The sequence below is a fragment of the Passer montanus genome, unplaced genomic scaffold (genome assembly GCF_014805655.1).
Source record: "Passer montanus isolate IOZ18808 unplaced genomic scaffold, ASM1480565v1 scaffold36, whole genome shotgun sequence".
NCBI lineage: Eukaryota > Metazoa > Chordata > Aves > Passeriformes > Passeridae > Passer > Passer montanus.
The window spans coordinates 5,140,928-5,166,087 of NW_024368374.1; the positions used below are offsets into that span (position 1 = coordinate 5,140,928).

Sequence of the window (25,160 nt, forward strand, 5' to 3'; positions counted from 1 at the left end):
GTTTTGGATACCTCTCATCTCCTAAATCCATCTGATTTTGTTTAAGGTTTACAAGCTACTTTCCCTGCAGAATTCCTACAAACTAATAAAACAGTATGTGACTACAGAATCAACAAGGAAAACAGTAACACCCAAAGGACGCCAAGGTAAACCAAGCAAATGAAATACAGTATATTCGAAAATGAACATTTTTTGAAAATTATTATTTAGGACATACAATTCCTACAGACCCCAAGTGTGACCAATAACAGGGTATGGACCAACCAGATGTAAAAGTTGATTCCCACATGTTTTTCTTAGCAGATTTCTATTAAAATGCTGTTCAGTACTAGCTTTGAAAGCAGTAAGAAATACATTTTTTCTCTATTACATAGCTGCATAGAAAAACATATTGAAATGCAGGGGAGTGTTTTCTACCCTCTAAATCAGAGTGATTGCTGGCCACACTATCATTTCAGCTGACAAGGACATAGCATTAGCTACAGGCTTCTCACCACTTCTTGCCATGCTGACACTACAGGAGTCAAGCCATTATTATTATGCTCTTTTTACAGTCTCTTAAATATAAACTTTATTTTTTCATTTTTGTAAACTTTCCACGAACCTGAGCTCCTCCTGACCCAAAAGCCTCAGTAATTCTGCTGATGGTCTGCTAAGTGTGCTTCTGAAAATATCCACAGCTCTAACTGTGGTCAGCTGCTCACATAGGAGCAACCTGGGTAGAAGTAATCGATTTCAGGGCCTTTTAGGGTAATGCAGCTCCAAAACATACTGAAAGGCATAGCAGTGAGAAGAAAATGACATACAGGCCCAATTCCTTTCTGCAGTTCAACTCTATAAACTGCAATCATTCACTTTGAAGGAAAGACGAATGGGTTACTCTACATCTGTACAACAGTAACAATAGAGTTATGTCCTAAGCATCTGGTGAGAAACAAAATGAATTTTTCACAACACTTTCTCCAGCATAAAATTAGATTTGGCTTGCAGGCATTCAAGATAAAAGAGATAAGAAGTCAGCACAGGGGTCTACATGCTGAAATACTGTCCTGGTTCCAGCCAGGGCAAGGTTTAATTTTTGCAGTAGCCAGGATGGTGTATGGCTAGGACCCAGAGGTTATCCTGTACCACCTCAGGTCATCTTCCAAGGACAGGGGGAAGAGCCTGCTTCTGGACTGGGGTAGCATGGCAGAGAGAGTGGCTGTGTATTGTCAGAGGTTTCCATGGGGTCAGCAAGAAGGTTTCTTTCTCTTACACACTCAGTCATTAGTATTGTTGCTGTTACTGTTCATTTTCTTTACCTCATTGCTGTTTCCAGTAAATTGTTCTTATCTCAATTTGTGATCTTTATCTTTTGTGACTCCCATTCTCCTCACCAGTCCACCATGGAGGAAAGGAAGGGGGAGAGGAAGGGAGGAACAAGGCAGGGAGAGAGGAGGGGAGTGAGTGACATATAGTTGGAGTGGTTTCAATGGGAACACTAAATTGGAGAACACCATTCCTAAACCATGACAAATAGTCAGAACACAATACATTTTACAGACCTGTACACAGGAAGGTAACTTCTCAGTGGCCCCATCACAGTATTTCCAAAGGAATATTACAAATTCTCATGGCCAATCCTGCAAAAAGTGGGAAGTAGAGTTAAAACTAGAAAGTTTCCAAAGGAAAAGCAAATAAAATCAGCTGTCTCCTTGGATACACAATGCTAAAAGTCAGAGTAGAATTGGTTTAGAGGATATTAAACATTTTACACTACAGGAGCAGCTAGATCATAACAATTACACAAATATAGCAAAGTCCAAGTTAAATAAAATGCAAAGTAGTAAGTTGTTTTTAAAGATATGTTTCAGGGTAAAAATTCAATGAATATATGGAACTGGATTAGAAGAAAAGAGAGAATACTGCACCAATTTATATTCCCTTTGAGCTGTCTGTAATACAGACCATAAAGTGCATTTTCAAACATATAGCATATCACAGAACCAGACACTTATTTCTAGCCACGGCACTTCTAGGCTTTTGGGAAAGGAGAGCAGAAATAGTCTAGTGGAACTGTGCTGTGTGACAAAGTATCTACTGGTGAGTTCTGCCCAACATCAACAAACAATTGTTTTTGTTTTAAATGAAGGAAAGAATTTCAGCAGTAAACTAATGCTTCGCATCTTGCATAAACACTTTAACGGAATCAAAGCAAACCTGTCTTTTCACACCTCCTGCAAGTGCTATTCCAAGTCAAAATACCAGTCATAGCCTGAGATCTATCAGTTGCTAAGTTTTCAATCATGACAACCATGACACCGTAATAATAAGGGATGGTGACATACAAGACACTAAAGATTCCTGTGATACTCCCCCCTGGAATACACACTCATTATTGTAAGGATAATTATCTGGGTATCCTTGAGACCAATTTTTGCACTTTTTGTATAAATATGACCTCTTGCATAAGACATGAAATTTAAAATCATCTCCTTCACGGATATCATTGAGTCATTCCATTACCTCTGGGACAGATATGAATTATGCATTCTTCAATTCCCTTTAAAATTTAGATGCACAAGGGGACACGGAAAAATTTAAATGGTACTAAAAATATAAAGCATTCAAGAAAGAAACAATAACTTGTATGCTACTAACTGCTGCAGTGCTCCGAAGGCTCCCTGCCTGGTCAAGAAAAGCACATAAAGCACTGAAATGTAACAGCAGGCCTCCATGCTAATGGCTGCTAGTGACAAGGGCTCACTGAATGTCACTGCTTCACATACTGTGTACTGTTCATTTCTCTTATCTGTGTGACCTCTCTTTTGAAATGACTGATGAAACTCGCCTGAATTAGCATCTTTGCTTCTGGGCATTTGCCACCTAGAAGGCATTTAGTAAAATCTCTACTAAATACAAAAATAAAGCATGGTGGGGAAAAGATTATAATCTTAACAAAAAATAATCACTATGTCTGTAATGCAAAAGGGCTGCTTCTCTGAAGCCTCCTCGTTAGGTTATTTTTCTGCCTTGACACCCTTTATGAGTACTGGCTTGTCACAATACATGCATTCACATTGCATACTTGGCTAACATTTTCATAATTGGTGTGAATAAAAAGAAATAGCTGTTACTGCAAGAAGAAAAAAAGAAATGCCTCTGTTCTGATGCCCTGCTGCTATGATGACCTATTTCACACTAGCATCTGCTCTCTTCTCATGAACCACTCCAGATGTAAGCTGGCAAAATAGCACTGCAAGTATGTTACCCAGATGTCCACCGAGTGCTGCAGATGTTTTCTTCCATGCTTCACATTTAATGTGTGCCTGATTAATTTTTTCATTATTATCTCAGCTACTTGGCCCACAGATTTTCCTACAAAGTTTGCAGAATCCAGGATCTAATTCGCAGCCATAAGTAACAGCTCCCTTTGTGTAAACAGGTTCATTAATGTCTGGAATAACCAGTCAACAGAGCCTTGGTCTGAATTGCCAAAAGAAATGCAAACTTCAGTAATCTATTTTGTCTTGATAATATTTGCCTGAGGATTTAACACAATGCTCATTTCAATTCAAAATTACAGATGTTTGCAATATTCAGATGCATCAGTCTGACCAAAAATATTATGCCCATTCTCTGCCTCAAGCCCTTGACCTGAATGAGGTTAGTGACAGGGATATGAATGACTTGAGTGGAAAATGAAACACAAAAGTAGTTTTATCGTGAAGTACAATATTTCTTCTGTCACTAAACCATTTTTCCCCCTCAAAATTACAGAGTAGACTGCAAATCTTCAAGGCTAGCAGTCATGACGACAGTCTAAGTGCCATTTAAAAGAATAATAATTTATGAGGCGCCTTGGTAGAATAGCAAAGGTCACAGAGTAAACTCCCCAGGGAAGAGAGGATGACAAAGGTTACAAAGATGACTAAAGACTCGCCTACAGAAAGGAATTTTCTTAGAAGGAAGATGTTTTCTTGCAACAGCTTCATCCCACCTAACACAGTTCCTCATCCAAATGAGCAGTTCACCTTTAAGTTAGCTAAAAGGCATTGCTTGCAAATACACTTCTGAAATTGGTAGAGTAGAAGCTTGGCCTTCTACCCACTGAAGTCCCACTGAAGTGCTGGCAGAGGGAGGACACTGTGGGTCTGTCCCACAGGGCACAAGGGGGATACCTTGGTGTGATCCCACATGGGACATCAAGTTTGAAAAAATCTATGGAGTCTTGCAAGGCAGTCCCCAAATAAATCCTACGTATGTGGCAACCAGTACCATCTGCGTATGTGGCAACCAGTACCATTTGACCTCCAACAGGCCACCAGAGACTGGTGCAATTTCTCTTAGAAGCAGTGTGGGGAGTTGGTAGGTGAGGAGCCTAAGACACACAGCTGAGACACTGCTCCTGGACAGCTGTAATATGCACAACAACACTCTACAAAGCAGTTTAGGCAGCTTTTCCTTGCCACAGCTATAGCGTTCCCCTTCTTCAGATGCTGCAAGTACAGAAAACAAGGCAAGCATGAAGAAAAGCAGGAACAATTCTTTTTGGCACAGCTCCACTTTCTGCCAAAAACATCTCCGGGTTCATAAAAAACACATGAACTGGTGGGAGAAGCTGATGCTGCAAACCTGGGAGTAACCAGCGGTGTCTACAAAACATCAGAGTGATAAAAAATAGCTTAACCTGAAGCCAGCATGCAACAAAAGACAGCTCATCTCTTCCGAAATGTGTGGCCATAAACATTTCAAAAAACTGACAGTTTCCAACTGTTCACGATCAGTTGTGGGAAGTTTCTGCAGCTAGATCAATGGCTGGCACTTGTGGAGGGGTCTGGCACAGCTCTGAAGGGTACAGATGTAACAGGTGCTGGTAAAGAAGAGATTATTGACTGCTTTGAGTATAAGGGACTATATTTAATTTCTGTAGGATAGCTGCGAGAGCCCATCTTGCTGGTGTCTAACCTCCATGCCAGGCCTCCCAGTTCATAAAGAGGTACCTGAGAAATAAATAATCATTGAGTCAGATTATCTAAGGAGTGTTTGAGAATGCTTACCTATTTTCTATACTAAAATCAGGCAATTTTCTGAAGGGGGCAAATGCCACAGACATTCAGAGTATCTTCAATCCCTTGCTCCAGCAGTCCCTAGTCCATCACAACAGCCCATGAAGCATTTGGCTGGCTGTTCAGATCAGAGAACGTTTTTACAGACCCATAACTGCACGCTGATGACAGCAGAGTGTGCCTTTGGGAGAGGGAAGGGCAGAAGGCAAGTGGAAGGTGGGATGCAGTTGAGCAAGACTTCAATTGAAACAGCATCTTTTATCCTGCACATCACCTGCAGGAAGGAGGGAATGTCACAGTCATGTTGCAAACACATCAAACAGCTCAGGCAATTCCTACTCCTGAGCGACAAATCCACTGGGCATGCTGCCAGGCAGCCCTCCTGAACCTGCCCAAGAAAGGGAATCAGCATTTCCACCCCAAGATTTGCCTCACGCTTAGAGCCGCTTACTCCAGCGCAGAAGCTCGCCCTCAGTGCCAAGCCTTGGTGGGCTTTGCGTGAGGGGTTTTATACTCTCCTGTGTTGGTTTTGTATGCCTTGTCTTCCTTTATTAATTTTAAACAGAATGGAGGGATGTAAATTCACCATTGGGGATATGTCAGTGTTTGCTCAACATGCTCTATATACCTTTATTAATTTTGTATTGAATGGTGGATGCGATTTCACTCCAGGGGGAAATCAGGGATAGCAAAAGGTCTTTCCCACAGCAGGACAGCAGTGGGGAAGGGGAGGCAATTTCTCTGTGGGTTTATTATGAGTGATTTATGTGCTTCCGTGGGTTTCTAAAGCTGAAGAATTTTGAGCTTTCATGAACAAGCAGTTTCAGTGCAATGACCCACTGGTCTAAAGATTTTTATTAGCTTAATGTAGCATTTGTTATTCAAGTCTTACTGTTTGGAGTACATTTTAAAAGCAGTAGATGATGCCTTCTTATAGTGCAAGAACAGTATGTAAAGAGGGAAATTTAAAAGATTTCAAAATTGAAACCTATTTCCAAATAAGACTTATTCCTTAATGGTACAAATGCATAAACACCATATGAGCTACAAAAAGGTTGTTATTTGACACAGGTTTACAAGGCTTAACTCTTGGCCACAAAGTTTAATTCTTGGCTCACTGCAAAAATTGCCTGTATCTGTGAGAACAGCTTGGCAGCCTGTCATTTCCAACAGTGCAATTCCCAGCCCCCAAACAAGCCAACACTTGGCTTGGAGCATGCAGGGATACTCAATGCCCTGGACTGATGGAAGTGTTGTGAAGTTGCTTACTTGTAGACAGCTCTTTGCTATCAACTTCCAATTCACACAGTATGGTTGCACTCCAGCCTATCCCTTTGTTTAGACTCTTGGTCCCAGGATATCTTAATTTACCAGTATCACTACAATGAAAGGAATGTTCCCTCTTCTGTCTGTCCTACTCACTTTTCAAGAAAAAAAGTTTTCAGAAGGGAAAAAAAAACCTCTCATGACTCCCTCAGTTTCCAGAGGTTCCTAGGTTGTATCTTCTCCATACTCAGCTTTGCCAAATGCAATAAAATGATGAACAGTGGTGTCCTGAAGGATCTGGTAATTCCATATATGACAGTCAAAAAGCACAGAAGCAACAGGTGCTGCTGTTTATTGTTCAGTTTTCACTACAATAAATTTCACCCTCACTTCATCATGTATTTTCTCACCAACATTTCTGCAATGCAGGTAACAGAGGCTGCTCCACTCTTTGACCCTCTGAGCGTGACTGGTGCCTTCACCTCTGCTGACTATCCGAGCACAAAGTCTGTGAGTTTGTACCTCATCTCCAGCTCCACCAGCACCCAAAGAGTGAAACCAGCCTCATGCTTGCTGCACAGGGCAATTCAGATGGTGATTCCTCTGAATTTGAGGCCTCTGTGACTCCTCAGTCCAGGGACCTGCTGTGGTGAGGTGGCCATGGGGTGAACCTATCAATGAACAACAATTTGGGGAATGTTTGCTGTGCAAGGAAGATGAATATTCTTGTGGAGGGTCTAATGCTTTGTTTGTCCTTCCTCAGGCAGCTGTGACATGGAAGAAAGCTGACCAGACAGCAAAAGTGATGTGTTTCGCTGATCAGAAGATGCCACAGCAAAATTTGTACTTCTAAAGACTTACTAGGATTTATGCTGCTGAACAATGCCTTACTGAGACTACTTCTCATAACAAACTTCAAATGGTGAACTGAATTAATTATTTGCTTGAGCAAAACATGCTATATGCTTGAAAACTGAATTAAAGACTAGCTTGCTCTCCCTGCACATGTACAAGTGATTCTTTTCCTAAACTGGTGCAGGTGGCACATGAACTCCTTGTGTGACTGACGGCAAGGGCAAAAAGTTTCTGCACCGAGAAGCACAGTTCCCATTTTGAGCAGCAGAAAGAGCAGAACTGCTTCATTTGAAAAATGAGCAATGGAAACAGGAGAGAAAGGGAATAGGGGAGTGCAGCTGGCTGTCATGGGCTCTCTAGGTCAGCACTTTTATACCTGCTGAACACAGCTGGATTTTGAACACGTGGGAGGGAAAGAGGAAGGGCAGGATTTGGAAACTGGCTCACATCCATCCGAGATGATACCATGCAATCCAGAGAAAAGTAATAAATACCAGGTACATGTCACAGCACACAATGCTAACAGCCTTTAATAATGGCTAATGCAATGACACTCACCAGCCTCCTTGCTGTGCTGCCAGCAGCCTGAGTGTTACCAAGGACTGAAGGCAGGCAGGCAGACAGTGAGCAAAGGAAAACAGGCAGCCCTGCCTAACTGCAAGCCTCTTGTTCAGGATCCTTCTTACTGACCTCATGTAGGAGTACAGGAGGCAGCCAGTGTTCCACATCATTTGTCTCTTAGCTGTGTCCTTACCCTGGTTTCAGCTAAGATAGGGTTAATTTTCTTCCTAGTAGCTGGTACGGATAGGGTTAATTTTCTTCCTAGTAGATGGTACAGTGCTGGGTTTTGGATGTAGTATGAGAACAAGGCTGATAACACACTGACGTTTTAATTGCTGCTAAGTAGTGCTTACACTGAATCAAGGACTGCTCACATTACCATGCTCTGCCAATTTAGCAGGACTGCTCACATTACCATGCTCTGCCAATCAAGGAGTTGAGAGGGAGTATGGCCAGGACAGATCATCCCAGCTGATCAGTGGGATGTCTCACACCATGGAAGATCATGCTCAGAAATGGGCAGGGCATTTGCTCATTTGGGGGTGAGCAACTGTATTGTGCACCTCTTGCTTTTCTTGGGATTTATTTCTCTCCTCTTTTTTCATTACTCAATAACCACTATTATCATAATTAGCAGCATTCTTATTGTTTGGGTTAATATTAACTTTTATGATCCCAGCTGATCAATGGGATGTTTCACACCATGGAAGATCATGATCAGAAATGGGCAGGGCATTTGCTCATTGGGGGCGAGCAACTGTGTTGTGCACCTCTTGTTTTTCTTGGGGTTTATTTCTCTCCTATTTTTTCATTACTCAATAACTACTATTATCATAATTAGCAGCATTCTTATTGTTTTGGTTAATATTAAATTTTAACTTACTTCATTTATTAAACTGCTCTTATCTCAACCCACAACTTCTACTTTTTTTCTCAATTCTCCTCCCCACAGGGAGGGGTGTTGGGGGATGGGGTGGATGAGTGGCTGCATGCTACTTAGTTGCTGGCTGGATTAAACCACAGCAGTTCTGGACAAGCTGCAGGTCAGCAGTGATATTCTGTGCCCAGTTCCTCTCCAAGTCCTCCAAAAATAGAAGAGGGAATGATGCCTTAAGTTTTAGCTGTCATATTTTTCAGATTCTGTATATAGTTATATACTGCATTAGTATGTAACTCTGAACTTCATATAAAGTGTTAACATGTTCTCCTCACAGTTTAGTTAGACAAAAAAATCATTTTCTAGCCCAAGAACCAAGGACACTGTTGCAGCTTCAGGCCCAAGAAGTGTAAACAACAGTGAACTGAGGAGAGCAATCTGGGAGGATGGGACTTCAAGGCATCAGAATTGGCTAGAGTTACTGTCTCTGTCCTTCACCTTCCTGCAGCTGTCTTGCCCTCCTCTCTTTCAGTGGAACTGTTTATAAAACTTTGGATGAAAATTGCATTCAGTCATTCCCTCTCTTCACCCTGGAGAAGAGAATGCTCGGGGGACCTCATCACAGTATTCCAATACTTAAAGGGCAGCTACAAAGAGAATGGAGGCTTTCTTTACAAGGAGACATAGGGAAAAGACAAAAGGCAAGGCATAAAAGTTGTACCAAGAGAGGTTTCAGCTCAATATGAAAAATAAATTTTTACTCTGGGAACAATCATCAATTGGAACAACCTCCCAAGGCATGCGATAGAATTTCTGTCTCTGGAGGTTTTCCAGATGCAATTGGACAGGGTGCTAGATAATCTCATCTAGGCTTCTTTTCCCACAAAATGTTGGACAGATGATCTTTCAAGGTCTCTTCCAATCTGGGCTGCTCTATGATTCTGTAACCAGCTATCCCACAAATCCTATTTCTCTGGAGACTGATTCCCAGAGCTTTCCATCCAGACCTTCAAAGCTGCCTGTATCATCTGCTCTCTCTGAGGTTAAGGTTGTCACAGAATAATTTAAATCGGAAGGGACCACTGAGGATCCCCTTGTGCTTAAAGGAGATTGCTCAGTCTTCTCCAGTCAAGTTCTTTACAACTTTGAGGTTGGAGATTTCACAGCCTCTCTGGACAATTTGTGTCAGTCTTTGATCACACCTATGGTGACTTTTTTCCCTCCAAATATATACAGTCAGGATTTCAAATGTACCTAATTGTGTCTGTTCTTTTCTTATCATTGTGCACCTTTGAAAAGAGTCTGACTTATGTGTCCCCTCCCATTAGGTAGTCTTAGACAGCAATAAGATTGCCCAATGACCTTCCCTTGATCTGAACAGACACAGACCTCTCTGCTTCTTCTCACATATCCTCTGCTCCAGCTCAATGTACATCTTGGTGGTCCTCCAGGGGCCTTGCTTCAGTCTAGCTACGCCTTTCTTCTACTGGGGAGCCCAAAGTCAGATACAGTACTTCAGGTGTGGTCTCACATGTGCTCAGCAAAGGACAAGTACAACTTCCAACCAAGCCAGGTCCAGCTAAAAGTATCCAGGGATCAGCAGAGCACAGAGCTAGAACAAAACACCCTACAAATATGTGCCCAAATGTGAGCAAAATACACAGAGTTTTGCTATGACTGGAGTAGCACTGAAAGAGAGACTAAAGTCAGCCTCCCAAGCCCAGAGCAGTAGCAGACTCACAGGTAAGGCAGCCAGCCAGCTGGGAGAGACTGGACAGATATGAGGGGAGAAAGGCAGGGAACACCATAATATTTCAGAGCACATAATCACTTAAATCAAAGCAGCTACAACTGAGCTTAAATTACCGCAGATCTTAACAGGAATAAAAACAGCAGTAATTTCTCCATTATAATGGAGAACTGTATCATGCAAACACATAGTTTCTTATTATCAGTGTAGCATTATTAGACACTGTACAGCACCATCATGAACAGATCATAAAATGGGCCAAAAGCGCTATTAACCAATTGATCATGGAGGCATTTCTGCAACACAAAATATACACATGAAGACTGCAATCCATACAATCTCTGTGAAGAGATACAATTATGTCCTGCAAATTTAAAAAAAAAAAAAAAAAAAGAAAAATAATTGCTTGGCAAAGCTTCTTCTCCAATACACAACACCAAAACTTCCATATATCTTGAAATAAGACCACTAGTAACAAGGGGGAAAAAAATCACTAAGATATACCAGAAAGAAAACATACACACACAGGGGGAACAAAAATAGTGATGTGCCTACCATCTCTGTGAATAACTCCCTCAGGAAAGAGTCATTTTAGCATTAGGACCACGAGGTCTGCCTGAGACATGGTAGCAGTAGTAAGCAGAGAGAAAACAACAGCCTGGAGGAGAATGATTTCATCAGGCCTGCAAATGTTGTCTGTGCTAACGAGAAAGGAACTTCGCATTGCTATGGGGGATTTTTTGGTGACAACAGCAGCACAAATTGAGTCCCTATCAAGAGCTGATCATAAGCAACAATCAAAAGCAAAAGTCAGGTTTCTTCTTACTTTGTTGCTGGAGGAAAAGAAAAGGAATGAAGGAGGCTCTTACTCCAGGAATAGTCCTCAAAGCACTGCAGCAAAGTTCTGGTCAGTTCAATGATTTGGAAATCAGCTCATGAAAGAGAAAGTCTGGCTAACATTTAAGGAATTACTCAGATGAGTAACTGCCTGTCATGGACTCTTTTCTGCCAACATAGATTTCCTATGTGACAAGACTTTACCCAAGACCCTTCCAATGATCAGAAACATTGTCCACTTCTTCCATTTTCCTGGAAGGAAGGCATCAAAAATGTCAAAAGTTACTGAGTTATACAAACTTACTCTTCTGTGTTTCTTTTTCTCTTTTTTTTTTAATTTTGCCCTCTGTCAAAAGAGGCATATTCTGATTTCTTTTTTAACTGGCTCATTACAAGAGTTACTTGCAATAAAGTCTTATCCTTGACCCAGCAAAATTTATGTAGGTTTATGCAAAGCAGAAAATGGTCTTTTGGACTGAACTGCCTCCTCTAAAACCAGGAGGAGGCAGTTGACTCTAGACACAAAATACTTCTAGCAAGGGTAGAAGCACTTGCCATGTTTGTATTTATTTTAAGTAATGTGATGATAATAGGGCCACACAGTGATTTCTTTGTGGCTGGGAGAGGTTAGCAGCACAACTGAGGCTGAAAACTGCTGTCTTAAACTACTCAGAGCAAAGCCACAATATGGAAATACATTCTGTTTTGGACTGCAGATTAGAGGAATGAGCAGTGCTGGTGGGGGTTCCACAAGACTACTTCTGGCTAGAAAAACTGCCCTGATGGAGATTTGCTGGAGCTCCTCGCTGGCCTCCACCTTCACTCACAGTCCTGTGTCACATAATTAAGCCTGGAGGGGATATACGTGTGTCTCATCCTGCCTGCATGAACATACAAAAAGGGTCTGCTTGAACAGAGTAGAGGATTTCTGGATTTCTATCAGCAGGAATCAGTGAGTACACCTGAGGGATTCTGTGGCACCACATCATTGCAGTAACAAGCAGGCAGATGCCCTTGACAGAGGGAAAGGTCATTATTTTTCTGCATAGTTTTCCTACCCACATCACCAGCCAGCTCACTTCCAGTTTGGAAAGCTGCTCTTTAAGCAGAAATCAGCCCGACAGAGACTTTAAGAAATGAAAGTATAATTAGGATCTGTTATATTTGGGATGTGTCTTTGCCATGTTACCGCTGACTTTGGAGCCTGCAATTACTGGCAGAAAGCTTTTAGCAAAGAAACATTTGAATGAAATAAAAATAAACAACTCCTCCAAAAAACAGCAATCATGTATCAGGGTGTGTCATCCAAGGGAGAATCTTAATGGCATCCTTTCACATCCCTATAGCCCAGCACATGGAAAGATTCTGCTGAACTAGCCTGTGTCCACTAAACACCAAAGAGCAGAATAATTCTGCATTGGAATAAATTCTTCAAGCATTTCTTCGTTAATTAATACTAAAATTGCAAAGTGTCTGCACTCCAACCACTACAGCCACATAAAGTAAAGTTTTTTGGAACAAAACAGCTTCCTTCTGTGCCTGCAAGAGACTTGTATGGGCATTTGCAATATGCCCACTGCTAAAGCATCTGTGTCATGAGCTGATAAAGGAAATACTAATAGAATAATAGAAAAGCTGCATGCACAGGCAGCTCATACACTCGAAACAAAGTACAAACAGAGGTCACCTCTGGAAAAGATGGAGACAGGGTCTCCAGTAGCCTAATCCTGAAAGCCATACTCTCAAAGAACAGCAGCCCTTTGCGCACATGAACTTCTGGTTTTTCAAGTACACATGCATATTAAAAATCATGAAAGCAAGACATCAGTGAGGGATGAAATCTCTCATAAAGCATTTCCAAGGTCAGGGACAGTCTGCATGTATGGCAGCATACAATGTATTCTGCACCCTACAAACACAAGTGGGCTGTTCTCTAAAATACAAGCTTCTACTTTTCTAAATGCTCTTCAGTTAGACTGAAATATTCCAATTCAGATTTTTAAACTTTCAAACACAGAAACTGTTAAAAAAACTAGAAAGGTATTTTAATGGGGTGAAAGGGGGTCACAAAGAAAGCCTGAGCCCATTTTGAGAACCAGTTCACAAAAGAAGCCCTTACACATAATTTGACTACAAGTTTGCAAAGACAATTCTCCATATTTCTGCAAGGTCATTTCAGGTAAAGGTTTGAAAAGCACACTGTTTCTTTAGATAGCCGGGTGTATATCCAGCAGGAATTAGAACAGCAAGAAAATCTGTTTTGTTCTGTCTGCCTGGAATCTGTCACCTTTTAAATCAACTTCTTAAAAACATTAGTTTCCATCTGCCAACAGCACCACAGTGTGTGTGTGTATATATATATATATATATATATAGTGCTTTAAGTGCAGCAGAGGATATCGAGTCCCTCAGAAATCCCATGCTGTTATGTTTAGGATATATTTTGATGATATTTCCTACAAGTTTCCAAGTGATGGCTGTGTCATCACTGCTCTGGCTCTGGCACAGGATTGCAGCCAGCTGGGTGTGGACTAGACAGCATGTGGACAGGAGTCAGGCTGAGGACAGCACTGGAGCCAGAACAGTTGTATCTGTACTGGAAATAAGGCTCTCATTTCTAAAGCATTTGCAGGATACACCCCCTCTAGGAAAAAAAAAAAAAAGAAACCAAAAAAGAAACCAAAAAAAGAGTCCCTGGTTTTAAATTACAGTCTTTAAATCTACATTACTTAGAATTACGTTTTAAGAGGATTTATGACTAAGATAGGGGGGGGAAAAAGGCTTCTATATTATTAGCTGCAATTTTGAGGAGGATATCACAGAAATTATGTTTAACTGGCAGTTCACATACATGTAAATTGTTCCATACAGCTCAGTAGCACCCACTTGCTAGAAAAAGAAAGGTGTGCAGGTCTGAACTGGTTGCATTATTATTGGCATAAATTTACTCAAATTAGTCAGAGAGCTGGAAATATCCTGCTTCAAAAAAACCCCAAGAACAAGTTAATAGTTAATATATATTTTCAGGGCAGCTTGGAAAATCTTATGAAAAAATGTTTTTTTAAAATCTTTTTCTCCACTGAACAGCTCAGAAAAGTATGTCTCTGACAAAGGCCCGTAAGGGGCAGAAACACTGGTTATTTGTTCTCTTTTGCTCTTTACAAATGAAGCAAACTACAGTTAATATATTATGCATGTCTTTCAGCATATTTTTATTTAGCCTGCTGTGCCTTGGGAACTTTCACTTTGTTTTGTTTTGCCTTGGGAACTTTGATTTGATTTTGTTTTTCTGGTTAATAATAAAAGTGAAGTATTGGGGCAGGACATCAACCAATCTACAGCACGTGAGATTTGTTTAGGTTTCAATAAAACAGCCTCCCAACATCTCTTTTCCACTCCCTTATCTTATCAGTCACCAAACCACTCTCCACAAGCTGGCCTGTCAGAGGAACAACACGGGCCAGTTGTTATTAGTAATTTCATTTCCCGTTAACAGGATCTGTTGTTTCACCTGCAAGAACAAGACAGACTTTTCCAGTAACACACCATAGGGTCTCAGTCCTGTGGTACAGAGTTTGGGTACAGAGTCCAATCTTGCCTTATACTATTTGAATTCCCATTAAGGTTGTCATTGAAATGGATAAGCAAAAGATATTCTTCATTGGTAAGGAATTTACTCCTACTGCAGAACTGAAAGAGGGAAAGTAAACAGCAAAGCCTGTGGGAGAAAGAAGGGGAAGGGAGGACAATTGCCAGATTAGAGTCTCACTATATTCACAACTCAGTAGTACTTTTAAATTTCATTTGGAGTTGAGAGGGGGTGTCTCTTTTAGCTTTCAGCAGGATACGGGAAAGCTGAGGAGCAAAAATGGATTAAGGAAAGCAGGACCAAAGGGATGGGAATGAAGGCTGAAGGGCGTACAAATGTGCTGCCCTCCTCTAATAAAGCTGCATGACAATTTGGACTGAACCAGCTCTGTTTCTTGCCTCTTGAAAGGCTTCAAGCTTGTTGGTCCCATGCAGCAGAGCAAGTTATTCTGAAACTCTGAGTGGAGAGACTGTCTCAGTCCTTCAAAGGTGGTGGAAGATGGTTTCAGGATGTCGTCCTCCTCTGTCCTCTTGTTTGAGGACCAAACCAGTGGAATTCCTCTACTGTGAACAGCATCCAGTGGGGGAAATAATCTGTTTGCAGTCTTTCCTCTATGTGGCCGACTTACAACCAAGTTTTCTTTCTTTCTACCACTGATTCTCTTTTTCTAGTGGTGATTTTGATTTTTTCATGTGGTTTTTTTTTCATTTATATATATCTGTATTTATTTACTTATTTACCCTGGATCTGGTGGGACAGTGAAAAGGTGCAAATTAAGGTCTGAAGAGAAGCTCCTCAGATGCAAGCTGAAGGCACTGCCTGTCTGTCCAGGTGAAGGAGAAGGGAATTGTCTCACAATTAAACTGTCTAGTTCTGCCAGGCCCCCTCCCTCCCCTCTCCGTGCACTCTCCTGAGCTGTACTTAGTTGTGCAGTCCTACTCTTACCACAAGGCATCTGCTGGACGCAGGTAAAATATCTGGGAATCACACTCTGATAGGCTTGAATCAAGCAAGAACTTTCCTGGCTCACAACCTGGGAATGAACTGAAAAGGGCTGGGAAGATGGTGCCATAACCCTCGGTGGAAATTCCCACTGGCATCTTGGCATCCCTCCTTCAATAAGGCTTCCCAGGGTACTTCATATGGCTCCTATAAGATCCACAGGAAATTTAAAAGACATTTGCTAAAGATGGACTGAAACACAAGCTGTTGAAGTGCCTTTTCAGTGACGTTACTTGTTCTTGGCCTGAGAGTTCTCAGCAGCAAAGACTGTAAATGCTGACAGCTGAGATCAGACTGGCAAAGCCAGGCCTGAAAGACAGCTGGCACAATTGCTCAGGTTAACCCCAGGCTGCCCACCATGATGCATATCTTCAAGTGAAGATTGCAACTGTAAGGCAAAGAGCAGCCAGAAAAAGTAGGGTGGGAAAAAAAAAAAAGAGTCCCTGGGAGAAAAAAGCACCTTTTGGTTGGCCCTGAAAAAGTTCCTTTTGGCTGCTTTAGCCCTAAAACCTTGCTGGTGACATAAGCATATTGAGACCAGAAGGTATAAGCTGTCTGACCAACAGCCCTGAAGATGACAGCACTGAAGCCAGTATCAGGGCTCAGCTCAGCATTATCCCTGAAAACTTCTGCTTCTGCAGTCACTGCTGCACCAAAGCATGGCACAATCCTGCTAAGAGCTGAGTCACCAAAACCTGATTTTTTGCTTTGTGGCATTGGCTGCAAAATAAAAAATATCTCACAATGTTTTTCTGCCACTTCTTCATTGAAGGCAGATTTTTTTAAACAAAGAAAAGAATGGTGTAATCAGTATTAGATTATGCATCTGGCCAAAAACCTATGTCTACATTTAGACAAGAGAAAGAGTTTCTCTTTTGCCTCAGCTTCCCCTGTAACTTAAAAGAAGTTCTTCAAGGAAACAACCACTCCTTTTCCCTTTCCTCTGCCTAACCTAGCGTGTGGCATCTGAAAGGATTCCCTCTCCCCTTTGATGTTGCTGGAATTCATTCTTATCAGTCCTTCTGTACAGGCTTTTGGAAGTGTTAACTCCACTGCAGCCACAAGAAGCTTGCCCCAGCTAAGGAGGCAAGAGATAATCAACCACCTCAGTGTTTCTTACACAGCCTCAGCACAAGCCCTGCTAACTCCAAACAAGCTGCCACTGTGACAGGGTGCAGTGGCTCCACTTGGGCCCTGAAAGTTCCTATTTGCATCAGTGTACCACTGCACCTGATAGCATTAGATCTGTCTCTTCATAACAAGCTTAATGAGGCTAGAAATGGCAGCACTGGAGTTGCACACCCTGCCACAGGGACACTATTTCACACTGGAAAACAGTCAGTGTAGTTGTGACTCCTCTTTACTCTGCTGCTATGCTTGGGATACCCCAAGGTGAGGCCAGAATTAACTGCTCTGGTTCTGCCATTCTTCCAGTTCCTCCCTTAACACTCAGCGGGTAGTTGGTTTCCCTAGTAGAATAAAACCCAATCCAGCCTTTCCAGGCTGAAAAGGAGAACAGAAAACCTCTACAAGGAGAATAGAAAACCTTTCTAGAAAGTGATATTCCATAAAACACTTCCATCAGCTTTAACTTCATGTACTCAATACTTCTCATCATCCTCTTTTCAAGCAAGTAACAGAACCATCACACACTTATGCTAATAAAGCAAATGTAATATCCTCTTCCTCCCTGTTTTCCTTTCTCCCTGGGGTTCATATATTAAAAAGGGATTCTCTAAATGATGTTTAGAAAAGCTTCCAACTATTTATTCGCTTTCCTTTATCACTGTGCTGAGGTTGCACCCAGCTGATAGAGAGGTTTGGTTTTTCCAGCTGGGAATCAGACTGAGGCACAGCAGTAGAAGCAGCAGTCAGATCCCACTGGCAAGACACAAATTTTCAAAGCTGTTGTGAGTATGAACTCATTTAAAAATCATTTAAAAGCCATTTAAATTAATTACAAAAAAAAAAAAAAAAAAAAAAAAAAAAAGGAAGAAAGCTTACCTTACTAACAGCTTTAGGGTCTGTACTACATTTCATCTCTCAGGCTGGATCCCAGATGGTCAGAGCACCAAATTGCTATTTGAGTTTTAATTATTCTTGTTATTATATTCAAGGTATGTCTGGAGACAAATTAAGAAGCTTCTTATGAGTGGTCAGGAAGTAGGCACACATAAGCAGTATCAAAAGGCCCTGTCATACCTTGCACTATGGCAAGGCTTGGGTCACCAAACTGTCCCATACAGATCTGCCACCGTTAGAAAAGCCACAGGTGAACACAGCATTTGGAAAGTCTCTGCCCAGCTAACATTCATGCACCATGTTCCCTATTGGAGATGCTTCTGGGATTTGGGTTTGCTTGCAACACTTGTCAAACACTAGCAGAGGTTCCCAGGCTGACCACCAATGGCCTTGGGTAAAGATTGCTTGCAGTGCTGATTCGAGGTGCTGACTTGAGACCTGGTACCATTCCACTTCACCCATACTGCATGAGTTAAGTACAGAATGACAGCATATGGGAAGAAATGGTGCTTTCCTGGCATTCCTCCATTCCCTGACCTTCATCTCACACCATCAATGACACCACTCATGCACCAGGCTGGGTGTCCTAAGGATGCAAAAAGGCCAGAAAAGAAAAGTCACCCCTGAGGAGAGAAACAACAGCTTGAACTCAGGTCTGATGCAAAGGCAAGCAAATGGGCAGACAGGCATCCACCTCAAAATCTTGTTTGGCTGGTACATTGGAGGTATTCCAGTTGCCTTTGCCATATTATTAATTCATGCCTTCTTCACACATCATTGCCTGACTTGGAGTTGCACAAAACCTAAACATATATTAAAAACACTATCATTGCATAAACAACTCATTAAAATGGATTTTAAATGGAGACTGTAAAACTAAAATAAACAAATCTAAACCAAGGGTAGAATGCCCTTAAAATTAGAGATTTATGCTTGAGTGGAGAAAACAAACGAGAGACAGTTCTCTCATTTCATCCCTGGATATGCCTACCCAGCTGTATATCCTGTAACAACTAAAAAGGCAGATCCAATGTGATTCCTCTGTAGGCAAACACTAATCTCCTTGCTTTCACAGACAACGGAAAATAAACTTGAATATTTGCTAGTTTGGTTAGATTATTCCAAACAGACTCTTATTTTCCGTAATTTCTTAAAATAGATGCCTTTAAAGATATGTTTATGTGCTCAGCAGTTGTCCTGTGCTTCATCCACCCATTATCTGAGCTGCAAACTATGAGACAGAGGCTGCTCCACTTCATAAAAAAGACTGATCTGATGATTTGCTGTAAGACTGTGCCCATGCTAAAAAGTCTGCCTTGAGGCAACCAATTTTTCTAACTCAGTGGGCATATATCAAGGAACAGTTTGGGTGTGAAGGGACCTTAAAAATCATCTAGTTCCAACCTCACTGTCGTGTTCAGAGACACCTTCCACTGGACCAGGTTGCTCAAAGCCCCGTTCAACACGGTCTGGAACATTTCCAAGGATGGGGCTCCCACAACTTCCGTGGGCACCCTGTTCCATTGTCTCACCACCCTCACAGTAAAGAATTTTGTCCTAGTATTTAATCTAAACCTGCCCTCTTTCAGTTCAAGGTCATTACTCCTTCTCCTGTTCACACGCCCTCATGGAAGTTCCCTCTCCATCTCTCTTGTAGGACCCCTTTAGTTGCTGGGAGGTGCTGTAAGGTCTCTCCAGAGCCTTCTCTTCTCCAGACTGAAAAACCCCAACCCTCTCTGCCTGCCTCCACCAGAGAGGTGCTCCAGTCCTCTGATCATCTTTGTGGCCCTCTTCTGGAACCACTCCAACAGGTCCATATCCTTCTTATGCTGGGAGCCCCAGAAGTGGATACAGTACTGAAGGTTACCAAAAATCCTCTGAGACTACGTTTTAAAGCAACTGAAGTGACCTGGATTTTACAGAAGTATTCCCTTCAAAATGCATAGATGCAGAAGCATTTGAAGTATTCAGGATATCACAATAAGAAAAGAGATTGGCCTTACCTCTGCCCACTGGGACTGCAAACACAGGATTTGACTTTCTGACAGTATTTTAAAAAAACATTTATAACTGGACTTACAGACCACAATTAACAGATAAGCAACCTAGCCAAAATAAAGATAGAATATTTAATGCAGCAAATTCAATATCACATTTAATGCTTTGGAAATCTTCCCTTCTATCTGGCTGCCAGGGTCAACATCTGCCTATTAATCTTTTTAGAACAATAAACATATCAGTTTGAGGCATCATATTATATGATTATGGGACTGGCTATCAGAAGGTATGTGGCAACAGTACAAGAGTACTTACTGCTTAATATGCTTGAGATCCAGCACTTTGCGGCTTAATGCACTACTACTGGGAACACTAGTTACAACATCTAATTTCCAAGGGACATGAAATGTTCAAACCCAAGCAGGAAACAAAATTAACTAGTCCAAACCAGGAGATTTTGAACAGTAGTTTAAAATAACAGTTTTTTCCATTATAAACAGTAATATTTAACAAACCATATCCATGATTTTGAAACAAATTCCTGCATTTTGCCTTCTGTTTTCTTACTCATTATCCCACTTTGGAAAGGAAGCCAAACAACTTAATTGTGTCATAATAAGAGCTAAATTTCCCAGCATCTATAATAAGAAAAATTACCATTTGATTCCTCAAATATTTTATTAAAAGTAGATTTTCACTTGGACCTTTAGCAAACCATAGTCCTTTCCTCTCAAGGGTGAGACACCAAACATAATGAGAGGAGAGGGAATTTCCCAACTCTGTAGCTCTGGTGTGAATCACGAAGGAAATTTTACACTTCCTTCCAAACAGATGTCATGGCAGAAGAAGTGGTCACACCCTCTGCAGATGGATCTTTGAATGTCTCAATGCTGACAAAACAAGTTTCAATTGAATTTTACATCCAGAATGACCCATTTCTCATGACACTGTTGCAGCATCCCAGCAAAGGCTGTTGAACTTTTCCCTTGACTGTCATAAGTTTTTCAGCGTTGGGAAAGGCCTGTTAGGCTCAAAGGACCTCGAAAACGACCTACCAGTTCAGTGCTCTTCCCAGAAGAAATTCTTCAAACATTTCCATGGTAAAAAGGACTGTTTTCACACTTGTATAATGCTTTAATCTGAACTAAATGTGTCAGATAACAGAGCAGTATCTGTTACCATACTCAGTGCTATCAGAAGGGAGCCCACCACTCCGAACATCACAAAATTTTTCTCCCAAATGGTGTCTTTTGGTTTAGTGGATTTTTCATAGAAGACCTAAACTAATCTCAGTTTCTGAGACTTTCTCAGAAATCTGCTACAAGTCTCCTGAAGTCGTGTAGTACTCGGATGCCACAAAACTCACACTGCTGCTGGTAAAAAAGGGAGAGATCCTATTGATGTCAGTGGTGCTGGCATGTGGTGTAGACACCAAATAACTGCATTTATTTTCTGCCTTTATTTTCTTCACCTGTCATGTCCACCCTCACACTCCAGCACAGAAGCTTATCCACTTTGGAGGTGGTTGATATTTATAGTATTGTCTTGGCACACCATGGAAAAGCAATAAGGGTGGGTTAAGTGTGCTATAATGTCCACCTCAACCCTTCACAAACTTCATCCACTGTAGCTGCTGTCTTCAAAAGAGCTGAGAGCTCATGCTGCGGCTCTTATGTAAAAATTTCTTTAGGTTCTTTCAGTTAAGAAAACAGCACTGCAAAAATTAGAATGCTTCTGACTGCCTGCAGATATTTTAACAAATTGAAAAGAATATCCTTCAACCCACCTGCGAGTGACCAGCATTTGCTGTGTTGGTAATAGCCCATGTTTCCTGCCACTCTTGCACAGCTTGAGAAGATTTGTACCCTCCTACTACCTGAGCCCCTCTTGAAGAAAAGCACTACTCAGGCTGCATGAGCTCAAAACACGAACCTTGAGATAAACCAATCCACCTTTAGACAGATCACATATTTGGTAGCACAATGTTAAGTGTGCTGAGCTAATTAGGATTTGATGATTCTTCTCCACAAGAGAAGAGCTTCTATTAAGGGAAAATTAATATTCTACCAGATCAAGGTAACTAGTATGGGAGGGAGGAACAAAGCAGAACAAAAAAACTGTGAGAGCTGTAGTAGAAGTTATTCAATAATTATGCTCTCCCTTTTTACAAAATCCCCAAATATCCAGGAAATCACAATCAATTCTACTTCATGTAATACATCTGCTGCATAATCTGCTGGCTAGGTCTTTGATGTTCTGAAAAACACTAGTAAGTGTCATAAATAAATCCTCTCTAGTTATTTGGCTGCATAGCTCAACTAATACTTCACACAATATCACCAGTATGAAAGCCCACCAATTTTCTGACCTGTTGGTATAATTGGATTAAAATAATTATATTTTAATAGAACTATGACTGCAGTGTGGTGTATGACTGGAGCTTCCATCTTTCCGTTCATTCAGCAAAGAGCTCTGCTGCACATTGTGAGGAACATTTGTCCTTTGTGACAAAGCCACGTCCACATTATAGTCTTGCATGGAAATCTTACACAATGTCAGAAGTGTTCCTTTATGTCGGGGGAATACGTTGTCTGGACAGATAGAATCCATAAAGCAATATGGAGAAATGTTTCACCAAGAACAAATGACTTGTTGTGGATTTGTTTTGACTGCTACTAATTATTTCCACCTTCTTTACTTCGATGGCCCAAAAAGAGGGGTTTTAAATTATGTTATTAAGTTGATACATTTGTGCTCATAAGAAGGAAGTCAGAAACCACTGTTTCACATCTGCTGTTTTTCATTTTCTATTTTCCAGTTCCAAGGTTTCTCACTGACTGCGCAGCACACAGCCCCTCCTGCTTTTCTCTTCCCTTCCTCTTGACCAAAAATAGAGAAAAAGCCAACCCACATCAAACCACACTAAAATATATTTAACTTGTACTATCTTGCAAATACTCCTTAATATTTTGAGAGCTTTATAAAAATTTCAAAATTTTGTGCCTGTATTTGCTCTCTTCCAATAAGCCCCTTAAGACAATAGCTGAAACATACAGTTATTTTTTAAACAAGCCTCTGTTGCTCTTGGCAAATATTTAAGCAATGTCTTTTGCCAGATTCTTTGCCAACATGAACTGCCTGGCTCCTTCCCCTGGGATTTACAGCCTCAAAAGTGTACTCACCCAGAAATCCTGGGGAAAAATAGGGAAATTAATGTAATTGGTAAGTTAAAAAGTAAATATGCGAGATCAATATAGCTTACGGTAAAGCCAGCATCCTTCAGCATGAGTCACATTAATCCAATACGGATCATACACAGTGCTTTCAGATGAAGAAGCTACAGCATCTTGAAGTCCTAACAACTTTTATAGCATGTCCTTGAAGTGTCCTGTTCCTTTCATCACTGCTGAGAAAATATCACAATCCCTTTACATTTTCTACCCATAATGACAGGGTGAGCAGTGCTGAGGAAAAAAAATGCAATCACAATAACAGAGGGAAAAAACCCATGATTCATAGGCATAGAAAGTAAATCACTAGGAAAGCCTGTCTTGTCCTCCCCTTTATTTTGCTCATAGGTCACAAACAATCTTAATGAAAACTCCTCTACACTCACGTTATTGTTTGCTCTCATATAGAGCACAGTGTTTTCAAACTCCTTAGTTACTTTTAAAAGCTATGCTGAAAGTCCTACATGGGTTATACTGGATGTTTGCTGAAGACCTGCTACAATTGAAAGTATCAAAGCTAGAGGATAGCACCATGCTCTGCTCTGTGATTTACCTGCCAGTATCAGGTAAAATTGCCAGTGGAAAACTATGAATGATGATTACTCCCTCTGGGTAATCCACATCAGAAAAGGAAAGGTGCTGCTATCCAACTGCCTAACTTCCCTCTAACTTTCAACATACAAATGAAGGTTGTTAACTGCCTGCAATTTTATCTCCTTATCTGAATAAAGGTGATAAATTACCCTATTACATTTTCATATGCAAATTTGAAGCTGGATTGATGTCAGATCAAGAATTTGCTTCAGCAAGTCTGCCTTCCTACATATTTTGTCAAGGACCTTTATCTGGTAGAAGAAGCAGAGGATAAAAAGCCTTTGGGCAATGGGGAGCAAATGGTGGAAAGGAGGAGAGAACAATGGTGCATTTGTAGCGCTGAGACATTACTGCACTGCCTTAGTCTATTTTTCCTGGATGGCATGGGTTGTAACAACAAAGTAACACAGATATCAGCATGACAACATCCAAAATATTTTCCTGGGATCCCTGAACAGCCAAGCTAAAGTCTTTGCCATTATACCTTCATTCCTACCTGGAACTCCTCAAGCCAGCTAGATGTAATTGCTAGCCTGGAGAAAGGTGCCTTGAAGGACTGAGCAGAGATTCAGAGTGCTTGGAAGGGGCTTTACCACATTTCCTCTGGTGTTTTTATCCTGCTCTTGGCACACTTGTTCCACCTATTCTCCCAACCTTGCTCCACGCTATGCTTTTCTACTTTTCCCCTTGGTTTTTCCCTTTGAGTGACCTCTCTCTCCACCTCTTCTACTCTTCATGCACATCATAGTGACGATGAAGGTGAAACAACAGCTGCATCTGAGCATCATTCAAACACATTTTCTCCTTCACTCTATTGACAAGCCTGAAGTCCAGTTCCAGCTACTTCCCGCCACTCCAAATTCTTGTTCTTCTCCTTTCAGATGTAGTCTGAAATTACTGAGACACTAGTATTGACTGGTGTCAGTACAGACAAAGCAGATCAGCAAAGAAATGTCAGATACTGAAATTTAAATTATTAGCACTAATCAAGTCAGCAATTTTTTCAGACCATAGAAGAGATAGTAGTTCAGAGATCTCAAAAATAAGAGGTCAGTATACAAATCTAACCAAGAAACAAATTTAGGTCAAATCCTATCCCAAAATAATCATACCCATTTCCCACTGAGTCACAGTATCTAGAAGTAAAAAATAACTCGAGTTTTAACCTTGTTTAATATTCTGAATAGGGGTAATCTAATAACAACCATCAGAACCTTATTGCCTGATGTCCAAAGCAAATGGCCAGATGATTCTCTGCTAGAAACCCTGTCTTTGTTCAACATCTTCTCCAGGAATGTCGAATCTCTTGGGCGCGTGAAAGGAATGTAAAGGAAATAGTTTATACTAACTCAGAATATCTACAAAGCGAATGGACTCATTAAAATCCTTAACAGCTGAGGCTGAATGGCTTAAACTCATTGATTTTATGCAGACCTGTGGTGCTGAAATTTCAATATAAGTTATAGTACTCATACTGTTTTTTTCTTTAATATCTTTTCCTGTTCATAGAACCATCTATTGATGATGGGCA

At 41.0% G+C, this 25,160-nt stretch overlaps 1 protein-coding gene across 3 annotated transcripts in view; it reads right to left on the reverse strand.

The window, feature by feature from the left end:
* Window positions 1–25,160, reverse strand: part of ENOX1 (ecto-NOX disulfide-thiol exchanger 1) — a 357,615-nt gene that overhangs the window by 243,273 nt on the left and 89,182 nt on the right. For all 3 annotated transcript variants that reach the window (XM_039716750.1, XM_039716751.1, XM_039716747.1), the window contains exon 3: window positions 1,545–1,622. The gene's annotated coding sequence lies outside the window, so the exon portion shown is untranslated. The remainder of the gene's footprint in view (window positions 1–1,544; window positions 1,623–25,160) is intronic.